General features: G+C 45.3%; 1 long non-coding RNA gene across 2 annotated transcripts in view; it reads left to right on the forward strand.

The window, feature by feature from the left end:
- Window positions 1–15,039, forward strand: part of LOC310703525 — a 236,558-nt gene that overhangs the window by 127,515 nt on the left and 94,004 nt on the right. Inside the window, exons 11-12 of one of the 2 annotated variants that reach the window (XR_014524216.1) lie at window positions 8,716–8,839; window positions 9,674–9,820. The exons of the other annotated variant lie outside the window; for it this stretch is intronic. This is a non-coding gene — a long non-coding RNA (uncharacterized lncRNA). The remainder of the gene's footprint in view (window positions 1–8,715; window positions 8,840–9,673; window positions 9,821–15,039) is intronic. 2 annotated transcript variants of the gene reach the window in all.

The following is a 15,039-nucleotide window of genomic DNA, read 5'->3' on the forward strand; positions in this document are numbered from 1 at the left end:
GTGTGCTGGTGCAGTACAGTGAATCCAGGCCGCTGGTCCTTGCCTGCGACGCCTCACCTTTTGGCATCGGTGCTGTCCTTAGTCACCGTTTTCCAGATGGAAGAGAAGCACCGCTCGCCTACTTTTCCAGGACACTATCTCCGACGGAACGGAATTACAGCCAGCTCGACAAGGAGGCATTGGCACTTGTGGCTGGAGTGAAGAGGTTCCATGAATATCTCTATGGCAGGACTTTTGACCTCATCACTGACCACAAGCCACTCCTGGGCCTCCTCGCCGGTGATCGTCCAACTCCACCGGTCCTCTCACCACGCATGCTGCGATGGACTGTTTTCCTGGCTGCCTACCACTACCGGCTCATCCATCGCCCGGGGAAATCGATGGGCCATGCCGACGCCCTCAGCCGTTGCCCTCTTCCAGCATTTGTGGAAGACCCGGCTCCAGCTTCATCGCTCCTTCTGATTGAGGATCTTCCGGCAGCGCCTGTATCGGCTGCCACTGTGGCCTCCGCATCTGCCCAGGATCGCACCATCAGCCGGGTGCTCAACTGGGTGTGGAGGGGGTGGCCACAAGGGCCTTTTGCATCGGAGTTCCAGCCCTTCGCAACCAGACAACATGAACTCTCAGCTCATCGCGGCTGCCTGCTGTGGGGAGATCGCGTCGTGATTCCCCAGGGACTCCGTCAGCGCGTCCTGGAGGCTCTGCACGTTGGCCACCCGGGAATTGTCAAAATGAAGGCGTTGGCTCGGTGTTACGTCTGGTGGCCTAATATGGACGATGCCATCACTGCCTGGGTGTCCGCCTGTCAAGCGTGCCAGGAGTCGAGGCCTGCACCACCGGCAGCTAAGGGACACACCTGGGAGACGCCAAAGACACCCTGGTCGAGGGTGCACATCGATCTGGCTGGCCCCTTTCACGGCCGGACCTTTATGGTAGTGGTGGACGCCTATTCCAAATGGCTGGAGGTCGCCCTGATGCCCTCCACCACTACCGAAGCTGTCATCCGGGTGCTGCGAGGCCTGTTTGCAACGCATGGGTGTCCTGATGTCCTTGTCTCTGACAACGGACCGCAGTTCACGTCAGGCACGTTTGAGCGGTATCTTTTGGGACTGGGCATCCGCCATGCCCTAACGGCACCCTTTCATCCATCCAGCAACGGGAAAGCGGAAAGAATGGTGTGCTCGACAAAAGAGGCACTGGCGCGCCTGGACCGGGGAGACTGGCATGAGCGGGTCGCCGAATACTTGTTCGTGCAACACATCACCCCTCATGCGGCCACAGGGAGGAGTCCTGCTGAACTGCTTATGGGCCGCCGCCTCAGGTCACCGCTCGACCGGCTACACCCAGACTTTGCCGTGGCTGAACCCCCAGGCTGTGCCAACGCACCACGGTCATTTGTCCCAGGAAACCAGGTCTTTGCCCGGAACTATGTGGGGGACATCCCTTGGGTGCCAGCCACAGTAGTGGGAGTCACTGGACCTCGCTCGTACCAGGTGGCACTCGAAGACGGACGCTTGTGGCGACGGCACATAGACCAGCTTAGGCGCAGGGTTGGGGACTTGGACACTACCGAGGTGCCCCCAACTGCGCTTGCGGCTCCAGAAGAGACACGTACAGATGGCGAGGCCCCACCTACACCTCCCTTGCAAACTGCCAGCGTGGAGCCGAACCAAGCCGTTTCAGAACAGACTCAGACCACTCCACTTGCGGAGGCTCCACCCACAGCAGCGGATCCAGGGGAGTTGGTTCCAACGCCACCTAGGGTCGCACCACAGCCTCAGCGAGTACTGTGTGGCCCTCCGGACTTGGCTACCAGTCCCCGGCGGTCTGGCAGAGTTTCCAAGCGCCCAACTTATTTAAAGGACTATGTTGTCGGACAGGTATCACTGTTGGTCTAAGTATGGGAAATGTAACCGATATGCTTTTGTGCTTAATTGAACCATTACGCGTAGTGCTGTATATAAGGAAACCATTACGATTGTAACTAACGCCTTATCTCGGTGGGGAGGGGTGTTATGTAGTGTAGTTTCACCCTGGGCCAACAGGGGGATACTGTATATAGTTTTCACTCAGGTCTGTAGATAGTTTTCACTCAGGTCCGCGTCTGTTATTTTAGGCGGGAACTCTGGGCTGTTGTGGTTACAATGTTGACAGCCGGCTGCCTATAAATACAGGCCGGCTGAGCTGTTCGCAGTCAGTTCTATTCCAGCTTACCATAATAAAGAGCTACTTGAAGAAATCGCTGTGCCGGCTGCTATGTCAACCTTGTCGTGAAAGTAATGTGCGAGGCAGAGGACATATACTTCATCTGGAGAAAGAGAGTGAGCCGTAAATGCAGAGATGAGTTGGAACAGCTCTATCTAGGACAAAAATTACCACAATCTGTAACAATGAAAACATGGACAAAACGGACAGGGTGTTATATATAATTTTGTAACAGAGCACAGTAGCAACTTGATCATGACCAATGCAGCTGACTTGTAGAGCACAAAGGAAGCACTAAGGATCGGGGAAGGGGGGAATGGTGATAAGAATGTAAGATAATGAACAGTACCCATGTCTAAGTAAAACCAAGGGTTAAGGACAAAGGAGCCAGTCAGATTATCTGTCTACAGAGCAATGGTCAAATGCCTTGAGAGTGTTGAAAGAAAAGGGTTGTGTCATGAGCCCTGGAGCATTGTTGGGGCTGTGCTTGGGTTGGCAGACATTGATGCAGGAGGTGGAAAAGGAAGAATTGGAGGGAGTTACGGGAACCTAAGTTCTTAAATCTTAAAAAGCAGAGACATCACATTGCCAACAAAGGTCCGTATAGTTAAAGCCATGGTTTTCCCGGTAGTGATGTATGGAAGTGAAAGCTGGACCATAAAGAAGGTTGATCACCGAAGAATTGATGCTTTTGAATTATGGTGCTGGAGGAGACTCTTGAGAGTCCCATGGACTGCAAGAAGATCAAATACATCCATTCTTAAGGAAATTAGCCCTGAGTGCTCACTGGAAGGACAGATCCTGAAGCTGAGGCTCCAATACTTTGGCCACCTCATGAGAAGAGAAGACTCCCTGGAAAAGACCCTGATGTTGGGAAAGATTGAGGGCACAAGGAGAAGGGGACGACAGAGGACGAGATGGTTGGACAGTGTCCTCGAAGCTACAAACATGAGTCTGACCAAACTGCGGGAGGCAGTGGAAGACAGGAGTGCCTGGCGTGCTCTGATCCATGGGGTCACGAAGAGTCGGACACGACTAAACGACTAAACAACAACAAAGTTGGAGGAGCGGGGAATTCTCCCTTTTCACACTAACTTCAGCTGCTTTGGAAGGAGGAGAAAGGACAATGGCTCTCTTCTCCAATATTCTGCAGAGTGGAGAGCCTCAGTGGAGGCTGGAGAGAGTTTTGTTCAGCCAATGGGGCCAGGGAGGCTGACTGGCAGTGGCAGGGAGGTAGGTAGCAATGACTGAACAGGAGGGTGTAGCCTTGTTGCCTAGAATGAAGGTCTACCTTTGTGGATAGAAGAAGACCCACCCACCTGGTCAGAGGTTTGCACCTGCAGTCTTGACATTCCCAAGAGAGTCTTGCAAACGAGCATGCCACACTTCATATTTAAAAGCTGGTGGGAGAGGTGGGGAAACTTGTTGGGACGTCTTCATGGCTTCCATCTAGTTCTCAACTTCTTGCCCTGCTCTTGAACTCCTGAACATTGAGTCTGCTGCCATGACTGTACTATTACTTGCCTAAATAAAGATCACTTCCTTACTTACAAGTAGGAGCCTCTGTCTGCATGTGTTGGGTGGGAGACAGGACAGGTTGCTCTTCTCCGCCTGCAGTAATGGCTACCAGAGACTTTTGACCTCTTTGATATTTTTTTCCCTGATAGAAGACGACAGCTGTAAACTGAACAGTTAAAAAACAATCACAATGTTAAAGCACGGCTAGACTGACATCCTTCATTGTAGGGCAAAGAGAGTAAGACGGCAGTAAATGCTGGGATTTTAAAAATCGTGTATGGCAGCCAGTTGGCTTTCCTTCCTGTGACCTGCCAGTCATTGCACGGAACTGGCTGGGGATTTGGAGCATTTGGCAAGAAATGAATGGGGAAATTGGCTGGATTCCTTCCTCAAAAAGTGACAGCTGTTTTTAAGCAGCCCCACAGGTTAGACATGCCACTAAATCTGGAACTCCACCACGATTTTCCATATCATAGGCAATTAGCAGTTTATTAAAATATCACTGACCACCCCCATTTGAACTTTCTGGAGGTTCCCATAGCTTCTTCTGAGACTACTTATTTCCCTGACAGCATATGTACCTGATCATGCATTTGTATTCCATATACTTGTTGCTTTGCCATCAGTGCACATCGCGCCTTACATTGTAACCAAATTCATTTTGTGTGTGTGTGTGAATTGCTATTCGCAACTCTTCCAAATGTGTGTGCCTTCATTTCTTCACATACTGTTTATGACCATCTCACCTTTCTGCCATGCATTCTTGCCACTGGAGCAGAGGCAACCCGAGACCTTCTAGTGATATCTTTTGGCCCCTGGGTGCCAAGGCACCAGACCAGTCACCAGTGAACAAAATCACAAGGAGGAGCATCAACCTTGATGATGCAACGTAACCCATGAATGATTGTCATTACCGAAGCAGTGTGAACGAGCAGCTGGGGTTGGTCCAGGAGAGCATACTCTTAAACTCCATTTGTTACTGAGCCAGAACACAGGAAACCTCACAGAAGCTGCTACACCTTCCCAGACTATTTCAACATATGGGCATGTTCTGGCTATGTGTACATACACACAGACTCAATGGAAACATACCCAGAACCATCAGCAGCTGGAAAATGTTAAAACCCAGAGTCTCCAGTGAGCACTGTTGATTATAAGATCATGAACCACAGAATTATCAAGGAGGGGTGTGTCATGGTGCATAAGACAATCTGCTATGATAGCTGAAGGTTGATTGTCTGAGTGACAACAATGAGCATTGCTTCAAAAAGACACCCTCAACATACCATATGATATATTAGCATATCCTTCAACACCTTTCCATGACAGCAGCATAGGAAACTAACTTCTACTATTTGTCTGTTTTGACAGTGGTTCTCTAAGGTCTTAGACAGATTTTTCACATCACCTATTATCTGATCCTTTTACCTGGAGATGCTGCGAGGGATTAAACATGGAACCTTCTGCATGAATGTATATACTGAGCTGTGGGTCTTCCATGATCTGCTTCAACATAAATACTAATGCAAATGTTACTAGGCAATGAGTTCTTTGTTGCCAAACTAGACTGGCCTTATGCCCCCAAAAGATAGGGGAATATTCCTAAGCTGTTTTTTCCACTAAGAAATAGATCAAGATGTGGGCAAGTTGGTTGATAGGTATCTCTTTGAATTAGCTTAATGGAATGAACAGTAGCTGTTTGCTAGTTAGAGCCAGTGGTTGCAACAATGCAAATATATGTGGGAAGAAGGAAGTGACTGGTTTACAAGATGTTGTGCTCACAAAAACAGTCAACTTTGTATTGGACAACCTTGCTGTGATCCCCGCCCCCCTGTATTGTTCCTAGTGGAAACAAAATAGTGGGACTTTCTCCCAGGAGAAACATTGCAGGTTTCCCCAAACATATACTGTTATTTCCCTCACGCTCTGAACTTTTTGATGGGAGCCCTCATTCCTGAAATGGTGAATTGCTTCAACTATCCAACTTCTGAACTGAAAATATTATGTAGAATGGTTCTGTGTGTCTGTTTCTGGAATTCTATGAATCCCCCATTTTATGTTATTTTGTCATGTTAGGTGAAAAGGGGTTTGTGGTTGTGTGTGTCTTGTGGGAAGACAGAGGACAACATGTTTGTAGACACAGACTTAGCAGCCTGACTTCAAATCCCAGTTAGCTTTAGACTTCCTGACAGGCCTTGGGCAAATTACTCTCCCAGGCTCAGTTCCACATGTGTTCAATTGAAACTTCAAGCATATTGCTTTGAGGGTACATTGGAGAGGTGTGTAAAAGACCTTGCGTCTCATATACCACGAATAACAGTTGAGTAACTTTGTGCCCATTGCCTTTGATTCCGACTGATCTTTAACTTTGGTTCTCTCCTGCCTGTTCTTTTGAACATTCTCTTCCTCCCTTAGGTAGTCGCTGCAAAATATTTGTGGGAAGCCTTTTACACAGCACCACATAACTCAGCTTGAGTGCACTGGCTATACACAAACCATCTGCAAAAACAGACTGTAAAATGTACACCGAAAATAATGACCCAAGCAAGCAAAGAGACACTACACTCATAAATAAAAGACGAATTCAGACACCCTCCAAAGATATATTGCAGGGTTTCCTGGCGAACTGAACATCTGCAGGTGTCTCTTGGATTAACTGCCATTCTTTTCAACATGGCATGGTTAGTGACTGCTGTTTATTCTGTTGGCCAGGTATATGGCACAGGCATCCAGCTAAAAAGAAAAGAAAGATTGTTTTCTTTCTTTCTTTTTACTGTTTGCATCAGGGAGGTGAATGATCAGGCAGTATTTCTGCCTGAGGTGTTGGACTACACCATAACACAAGCACCATAGAAATGGAGCCTATGAAAGGGTCTTGCAACAAGAGTTATCGTTGCTGATCCTTCCTGTGTTGGGTGGATTGCTGGTTAACAGCCCAGGGTGGAGGGTTAATGCTTCATCACTAATTGTTAGGCTACTACTGGCTGGGGATCCCTCTTTGCTTTTGAATTAGATACCCCTGACAGCTTGGAGAAGGTGAAGTCATGGAAGAAGGGAACTGAACATTTTTAGCTGAAGTTAGAGGGAAGCATGGGGTGCAGCCTAGAGAATTGCATCTTGGGACCTGCCTTATCAGAGTGCCTGTTTGGTTATAGCAGAGTTGGGGAACCTCAGGCTCCTGGGAGTTGAATGCAGCCCCCAGGCCTCTTCCTAAGTTGGTGGTAGCCAAACTTGGCCCTCCAGCTGTTTTGGGACTACAGTTCCCATCATCCCTGACCAGTGGTCCTGTTAGCTAGGGATGATGGGAGTTGTAGTCCAAAAACAGCTGGAGGGCCCAATTTGGCCACCACTGTGATTCTCTCCTCTTCAGGCCACACCCCATCCTGTAGGATAATACCTATTGCCCATTAGGATAAAGATTGGGCATTGGGGATGTAAGAACATTTGACCTTCTTATGGATGGAATGTGGTCTACTGTACAGAGGTCCACCCATTGTTCCCTTGCTCCACCCATCGCTTGTTCCATCCGTTATTATTATTTTGACTCCGGTCCCATTCACTTTTGCCTTTGTCTCTAGCTGGTATGGAGCCCATATAGAATGGGGGGGGGAGATTCCCCCACCCCCGCTTACAGTATTGCACAGTTGCATTAAATCTCTAGTGCCCCCAAAGCTGGCAGTGCTGCTGTCCCTAGAACCCAAGACAGTGGGGAGTAGGGTATCCAAGTTTTTAAAAAATGGACAAGGGCTTCTGCATCCTTGATAGTAGGAGAGGGCAGCACTCCTGCACCTTTAATAGTTAGAAAAAGAAGGGATTTCAGTAGGTATGGCTTGTTATGAAGGTGGTGGTGGTGGTGAGGATTCCCCCCCCCCCCAAGCACCTGAGATGCCTTGGGCCACCCCTGCAACTGCTTGCCACAAATACCCCGCTTCAGTGCTAAAACAACACAGGAAGCACCTATGTCCTACATGAGCCCTTTGACTGAAATTGTAGAACTTTTGCCCTCTTTTATGTAGAACAGTGTGCTCCTCAGAACTACTTCTTTTTATTTGTTTGACCTTCCTAATGAGAACAAGTTGATACAGCTATGGTTAATGAGCCAATTATTCTTTTTCTTCAGAATAGCATCCATGAAAGCATTCCACCACCACCCCTCAAGTTTACGGTGGGAATCAATTAAAACCTATCCTATTATTTATATTTTATTACTGTTTGCATTTGGTAAGCCTTCCTCAATGAGATAATTAATTGGTCAAGAATAAAACTGCCCCTGAAGCCCATAGAGATTCCTGAACAGGCAATTCCAGCTTTGCAGTTAATTTCACAAACTTAATTTCCTCAGGATGACTAGACCTGGCTTGTTGCTCTCGTTGCAACAGAAGGGAGCAAAATCTCATGAAATTACATTCTGCAGTAGATTCAAAGTTAAACCTAAGATAACCAATGACTCCGAGCTATTATCTCCAGGACCGGAGGCAGCAGCTCAGGGTGGGACATCTCCTTTGCACGCAGAAGGTCCTATCTTTGGTCCATGGGATCTCCAGGAGGACTAAGAGAGGCTCCTGTCTTGCCTTTTGAATATCTATTTGCCAAACAACTATTAAAGGCACGGGAGCACAATTCATGACCAAGGGTCGTAATGCTAATGGTATCTGGCAATAGCACTGGGGAGTTTTAAAATAAATACTGTATTAGAATAAAAATAGGTGAAGCTTGTTCTTTTATCAAAATATGTTCTATGTTGCCACCAGGGTTTTTTGTGTTTATATTTTTTACAAATGTGAAGGCGTTTTAGTTACCCTGTAGAATATTTCAAAAGGCCACTTAAAGCCAAACTCAGTGTTACACTGTGAGTGGAGCTGATGTTAACAACATTGCAATAGTGTATGTGTTTAATGATGAAAGCTGGAAGTTTGAGAGGAGAAACAATAGCAGTTGGAGCATGCAGGTGTGTTGTTTAACCCTTTCTTCTCTGACCACCCCCCCTTTCAGAATCATGCTTTCACCTGCTTTCCAGTCCTTGAAAAACCAGCGGTACCAATTAAAAGCAACCAACAGAAATGGAACAGAGTCCACAGGGCCACTCATCGGCCATAGGAAGTTTCTTCTGGACAAGGCAGGATGCTGCATCTTCTTTGGAAAGCCCCAGAGACAAGGACTGCTCCAACTCACAATATCAGCAAGGTGGAGCAATTGCTCATTGGCACAGGTGTTTCCAATTCAGATGCTGAGAGCATGTGGAGCAGTGATCACAGTGCAGAAGTTTCAGGCTACATCCACACAATGTATTCAAAGCACTATTATAATAGTACTTTAACAATTATGGCATCCTCCCAAAAAAACCAGGAACCCTAATTTGTTAAGGGTGTTGAGAGTTGTTAAGAGACCCCCTATTCCCCTCACATACTTACAATTAGCAGAGGGGGTTTAACAATCAATCCCTCTTCCTAGGGAACTCTGTGAATTGTAGCTCTGTGTCTCAACAACTCCCAGCACCCTTAACAAGCTACACTTCCCAGGATTCTTTGGGGTATGAGTGTGTGTAATATTTATGATGCAGGTGTGGCCTAAGCAGTGGTTGGGCTTGGATGGGGAGAAGCTGAACTCGGCTGCTAATGTACACTGACCTAGTCCATGTGGCACAAGGACTTTTGAATGGACTGTGAGTGTTCTGCTGATTTCATTGCCTCAAGTAGCCCCATGTTTCCTCTGGCCACCTCTGTGCTATAAGGTGGATGGATAGTCCTTAGTCGGCCTCTAGTGGGCCTCATAATAGGGCTTCTCTAACAGGGTTAGTAAAGAGGTGTGGTTGCTTCTGGCAGCAGGTTCTTGAGAGTGAGCAACAATTGTAAATTAATAAAAGAAAAGAGTGAGCAGCAACTGCAGCAAGATGTTGGAATACAGAGCTACGTGTGTCACAGTGCGTGCCTGAAGTAGCCTATGTCCTCAGGTGTGGTAGTGGATGCTGTTTCCTCCTCCGCCCTCTGGTGTCGAAGCAAGATTCAGTCAGCTTCTATGCGTGGAATGGGAGATGCCACCTTGTCCCTTACCTCAGACTGCGAAATGTCGTGGGTTGGCTCTGGACTCGGGCTTTGGGGTAAGTAGTTGGTATGAAACTTTAGGCAGCTACACTTACTGCACCTTCCTGCTGTGTTCCTAGTTTATAAGTGCATAGAAGAAAGCCCTCAAGCACTTTGTGAATCTAAGTTTCATTTTAGGTTTGTTTTGGGTTTGCTGTTTTGACATTGTGAGGTACCGAGTAATCTGTGTTTGCATGTAAAAGCACTCCTCGTTGCTTGATGCTGGAGACCTTTGGAGCTCTTGCTTTTCTCCAAGTTCCCTAAAAATGCACGAAAATGGATTTTATTTTTTTTAAGGATTGCTATGCCAGATGTAGTGCTTTTGTAGCCAGCCTAACAGCTTGGATGGAAGTGCATTATCTTCCACCGCCAAACGCAAGAGGCAAACATTGTGGAGCAATTTTCAGTCTCTTCTGGAAGTGATGTGAAGGCAATCCTTTTAGGGTTTTATTCCCCAGTGCTTGCAATGAACAATTGAAGCTGCACTATTACTTGAATCCTCTGTGAAATTGGAGAAGCAAATTAGCTGTGAAAAATGCAAGAATTTCCGAAATACGGGGGACTAATGTGACAACTGAGTATTATGGCATAATTGAATTAGTTCTGTGGTACGGATTTTAAATAAGGGTAACAGAATAGAGCAGGGCTTTTGTTCCCAAATGAAAGAATGGATTTAACATTCTGAGGCTCAAGAGCCGCAGTTCAGAGTAAGAGAAAGTAAGTGTCAGAGGGCTTTTTGCCACCTAAGTGTGAATATTTGTCAAAGCTAAAGGCTTGCAGTAAAATACTCTGGTATAAACTAGAGAAGTCTTTTGAGGTGGCTCTAATTTATTTATGGATGCACCACACAGGCTGTTTATTATCAGCTCTGTTTCCTCAAATGCTTGTTGTTTTTAATGAATGCAAACGAGAGCCATGATTACACAGTCTCCTTTTTGACTCCCGTAGTCCTAGCCCCAAACTGTGTACTCGTTGGATGTAATGTGTGAACAGCTCTCTTTTCCCATCATGCCCATTAGGGATGGGAAGGTCAACCTATTTCTGTTCTCTGGGTCAGTTCTTTGTGTGCTCAGTGATCCTAGTTTCTCCATTTTAAACATGCCTGCGTGCGCACACACAAAATTTGCATATAAATTGAACCAATTTTGTGTGACCCCCCCCCAAAAAAACCACACCATCCAACTGTATTCCTAATTTTGATCAGGATACAGAACAGGAGATGGCAAATTTGCTATGTGCATGGTTCCTCCTCTCGTTTCCTTTCTTTAATGGAGGAACGTTCAGTTACGTGAGCTCTCATTGGTAGTCTTTAGTGATTCAGTTGAGAAACAAGTTTATGCCGTTTTCTCTTTGTGAGAGCTATTCCTAACAGTGCAATTCTAGAAAAAAAAAATAAGCTGGGAGGTTTTTAGGCCCCCCCCTGCCCACTTTACCAAAAAAACACACACCCTAAAATGAAACTTCTTTTATGACAAAGAATTTATGACACTATATGTGCCTATCAGACAAAATGAGTTATCAAAGGAAGTATGCCAAGCATGAAATCCATATCCCACTATTCTGTGATTTGCTGTAGACACAGTGGTTCAGCTCTCCTGACCACAGAGGCTACCTCCGTCACTTCAGTGAAAGAAGCTTGTGCTTTCCTTTGTAATCACAGAATGCATCCTCCCATTTACTGAGGCGAATGGGATATCTAAAGGATTTAGGGAAGCGTACATGGGAGTCTCTGGATGGCTATATCTTTTTCCTACCCCCTCTTTCCATATTTGTATGGCTGAGAAGTTGCTGGGTTATTCCAATTGTTTGAGATTGTCCAGCTGAGCCAACTTCAGTCCTCCTCCAAATAGCTCAGGCTGCAGCAGTCTTAACTATACTATTTACTCAGAAGTAAATCCTATTAAATTAAGTGGAGCTTACTCCCAGGTAACTGGGGTTAGGTCTGCAGTTTTAGTGTGACTCATGTGGTGCAGTTATACTACCTGCCAATCTGTGATTTTAAGATTACCTAGCACTCCATCATGGATAAGCAAAGAAGTCACATCAAGGTTACTGATTAAGCCTGCCTAGAAGAGGGGGAAATCTAGTAGCAATTTCCATCCACGATAACTATCTTCCTCTGCCCCAGGAGGCACCTACCATCTCCCTAGCACCCCCATGGCTCTAATTGACTAGAAACGGTCAAATTCTAACTTGGGTCCCAAACTCTTAAAAATGGTCTGTAGCCATGCAGTTCTTTGTCCCTGATGAACCTCTCAACCTGCAACTGATACCTGAACCTGCCTTCCCCAGAGGTGACCTTGGAGAGTAAGTTTGCTTGGATTAAGTGTAGGGTTAGGGTTTGTTCAACTAATATTCTGCTAGTGTTTTAGTTCAGTTTTGAGCTGCATACTTAGTATTCCCTCATATTTTGCCTACATATATTCCTTTTGAATGAACCACTTAATTGGATTTCTGGGCTGTCCAGGTTGTCAAAGGGCCTGGGAAAAGGACAGGGTGAAGCTGCCAAGCTGGATACTTGGCATTCATCCGGATCTTCCCCTACTCCCAAGGAGACCACCATAAGGCAGTGGGAATCCTGCACCCTTGTCTCTAGGATGGGTGGTGGCAGCAGAGACAAAGAACTAGGACAGGTTCCCCAAAGATATTAACCTGCTGCGTTGTCGTTTCCTGTAATGATAAAACTACCAAGGTTTGTCCTGTCCTAAATATTGTAAATCCCTGGTTCATTTATTGTTACTACCATGACTATCACATTTTGCCATTGAAACTTTCAGCCCAGTTTGTGTATTCTTTCCCTTTCTTCCCTTGAGTGAAGAACTGCACATTTTACAAACGTGACTTATCGCTCCTTTTGGACTCCTTCGTTCAAAACAAGAATAATGTTTTCCTGCTGTGCAACTGTTCAAGCATAAGGGTACTTAGCTCAACAGGGAGCCATTTGCAGCTCAAGAACCTTCCACACAGAGCTGTTTCAGATGTACTGCTGTTGTGCAGGAACAGGATGTGAACATTCCATGTGCTTCCTGTTCCACCACAATGTTGTTGCATGTATCAAGGCCTGCAGCGGATGCTGAAGGCGCTTTCATGTTCGGGAGATGCAAATGCTATATTTCAAACATGACATTCTGGAACGGGAAGCATGAGGATCTTGATATCAGTCACAGTTAAGCTTCTATTTTAAAATTTCATGACCAGAAAAGACATTAAGTACCTATCTTTCTTCTAGCACAGTTTCCAGATCTGAAATAGAAAGTCTTCCAGTTTGGATCCAGTCTGAATTCAAATAAAGAGCCACATTAAGGATGCTGATGTTAGAATAAGATTTTTTAAAATGATACCCATCTTCATAATTTCACCACATCTCTGACTGCAACCCTTCCAACAGCTTGGGGACTTTGTACCTATTATTGGCGTTAATCTCACTGAGTACCAACTATGGACTATTTTTGAAATCTGTTTATTTATTTTTGACTATTTAAAATGTATTTTTTTCTGATATACCAGCATTTTCACCTTCCAGGTGCTACCTCATTGAGCTGGTGGAATTTCTTCCCCTACACACTGATTTCTTCCCAAACCACCCTGCAACTGACAATCTTTTCCATGTTATCTTTTGTAAATGTATAGTATGTCTTTGAATCAGTCTCATCTACCACACCCAAAACCTTCAAAGGTGTGAGAACCCTAACAGTTTCCTCAAAAATTTCTTTGTTAGAAATAAAATAGATAGGATGTATATTAAACCATTTGACTTGAATGTTGGCTAGTAAGTCTCCCAGTTGTTCTTTTCATAAGTGGATATAAAACTCCCTAAACTGGTATAGATACTCACCTCCCTTACCAGTCCTTTATTCATCTGCACTGTTGAAGGAGGGATAATTTAATATAGGCATCAAAGGGAACCTACTTGGGATTCATTTAGATTGTCATGCTTTCTGCCTTATCTTCTGTTGTTTATGTATGAACACACCACAGGATTAATTGTTAATTGTAAATTGTGTGTTTTCTTGATGAGGTCTGGGAGCCCGCTCAGAGTACAAACTAAGCTTCATCAGCCAGGCCACACCTCCACTGGCCTCCTGGGTCACAGTTATTTCTCTTAAAGGGGGCTTGTGTACAGTATTTAGTTGATAATGTATACGTTACACTTTCCATACCATAAATGTGCACCTTGTGAATGCAACACAAACTATTGCAGACATATGAGAGCATGTTGGAAGGCTGCACCAGCAGAGGGACGTCCTTTGATTCTGACAGTTCCATCTCCACCACTGAATTTATTGGTGCAACTGAACCCTGCCAAGTAGACCCCTCTTGGACCAGATTTGTACATTGCTTGCAGGCAAATATCGTATTTTTTGCTCTATAAGACTCACTTTTCCCCTCCTTAAAAGTAAGGGGAAATGTGTGTTCGTCTTATGGAGCGAATGCAGGCTACGCAGCTATCCGAAAAGCCAGAGCAGCAAGAGGGATTGCTGCTTTCGCTGCGCAGCGATCCCTCTTGTTGTTCTGACTTCTGAAATTCAGAATATTTTTTTTCTTGTTTTCCTCCTCCAAAAACTAGGTGCGTCTTGTGGTCTGGTGCATCTTATAGAGCGAAAAATACGGTAAGTATTTACTACCACTCAAGTAGCAAAATTTGTTCTGCCAAACAACCTACAGGGGTGTGTGAGAGGTGCTTTCCCCTTCCCATATTTTTAACACTTAACATAGCTTACTATGGAAGGGCAATGCAGGATTTATATCTGAAGGAGAGGAAGCATCATTTTTTGTCTGTTTCTCCTTGTATGCCTGTTTGTTGAGTATGTTAAATTGATGGTTTGAAGTATTTAAATTGTGGTGGCCCGTGGCTTTAAACAATAAAGTTTTATTCTGTTCCAACTGGTGCAACGGAAAAGCTTCATAATATATTTTCCGTTTTGGAATTCCTTACTCGCATTGTATAATAAATCACATCCAAGTCTTTTATTCTCATATTCTGAAAAAAATAAAGTTATTAATGGAAGGCCTGCCATTTCCCAAGACGTTTTCCTGGAATTAAAACGTGAAGCACCTGAAACATAAACAATAGTCAGGGGAGGATTGACAATGTTTTCTGCTGCTGTTCTGTCTAACTGGGAGAACTTTAAGCTCCTTTGGCTTTTACTTACTTTCCTAACACTTTTGGCCACTGGGCATAGGCTTATAGCAGGTTTGGACGATGGAGAACTTTGGGCTCTCAAATTTTCCTGAC

The sequence above is a fragment of the Podarcis liolepis genome (genome assembly GCF_965112155.1).
Source record: "Podarcis liolepis genome assembly, chromosome: 3".
Taxonomy (NCBI): domain Eukaryota; kingdom Metazoa; phylum Chordata; class Lepidosauria; order Squamata; family Lacertidae; genus Podarcis; species Podarcis liolepis.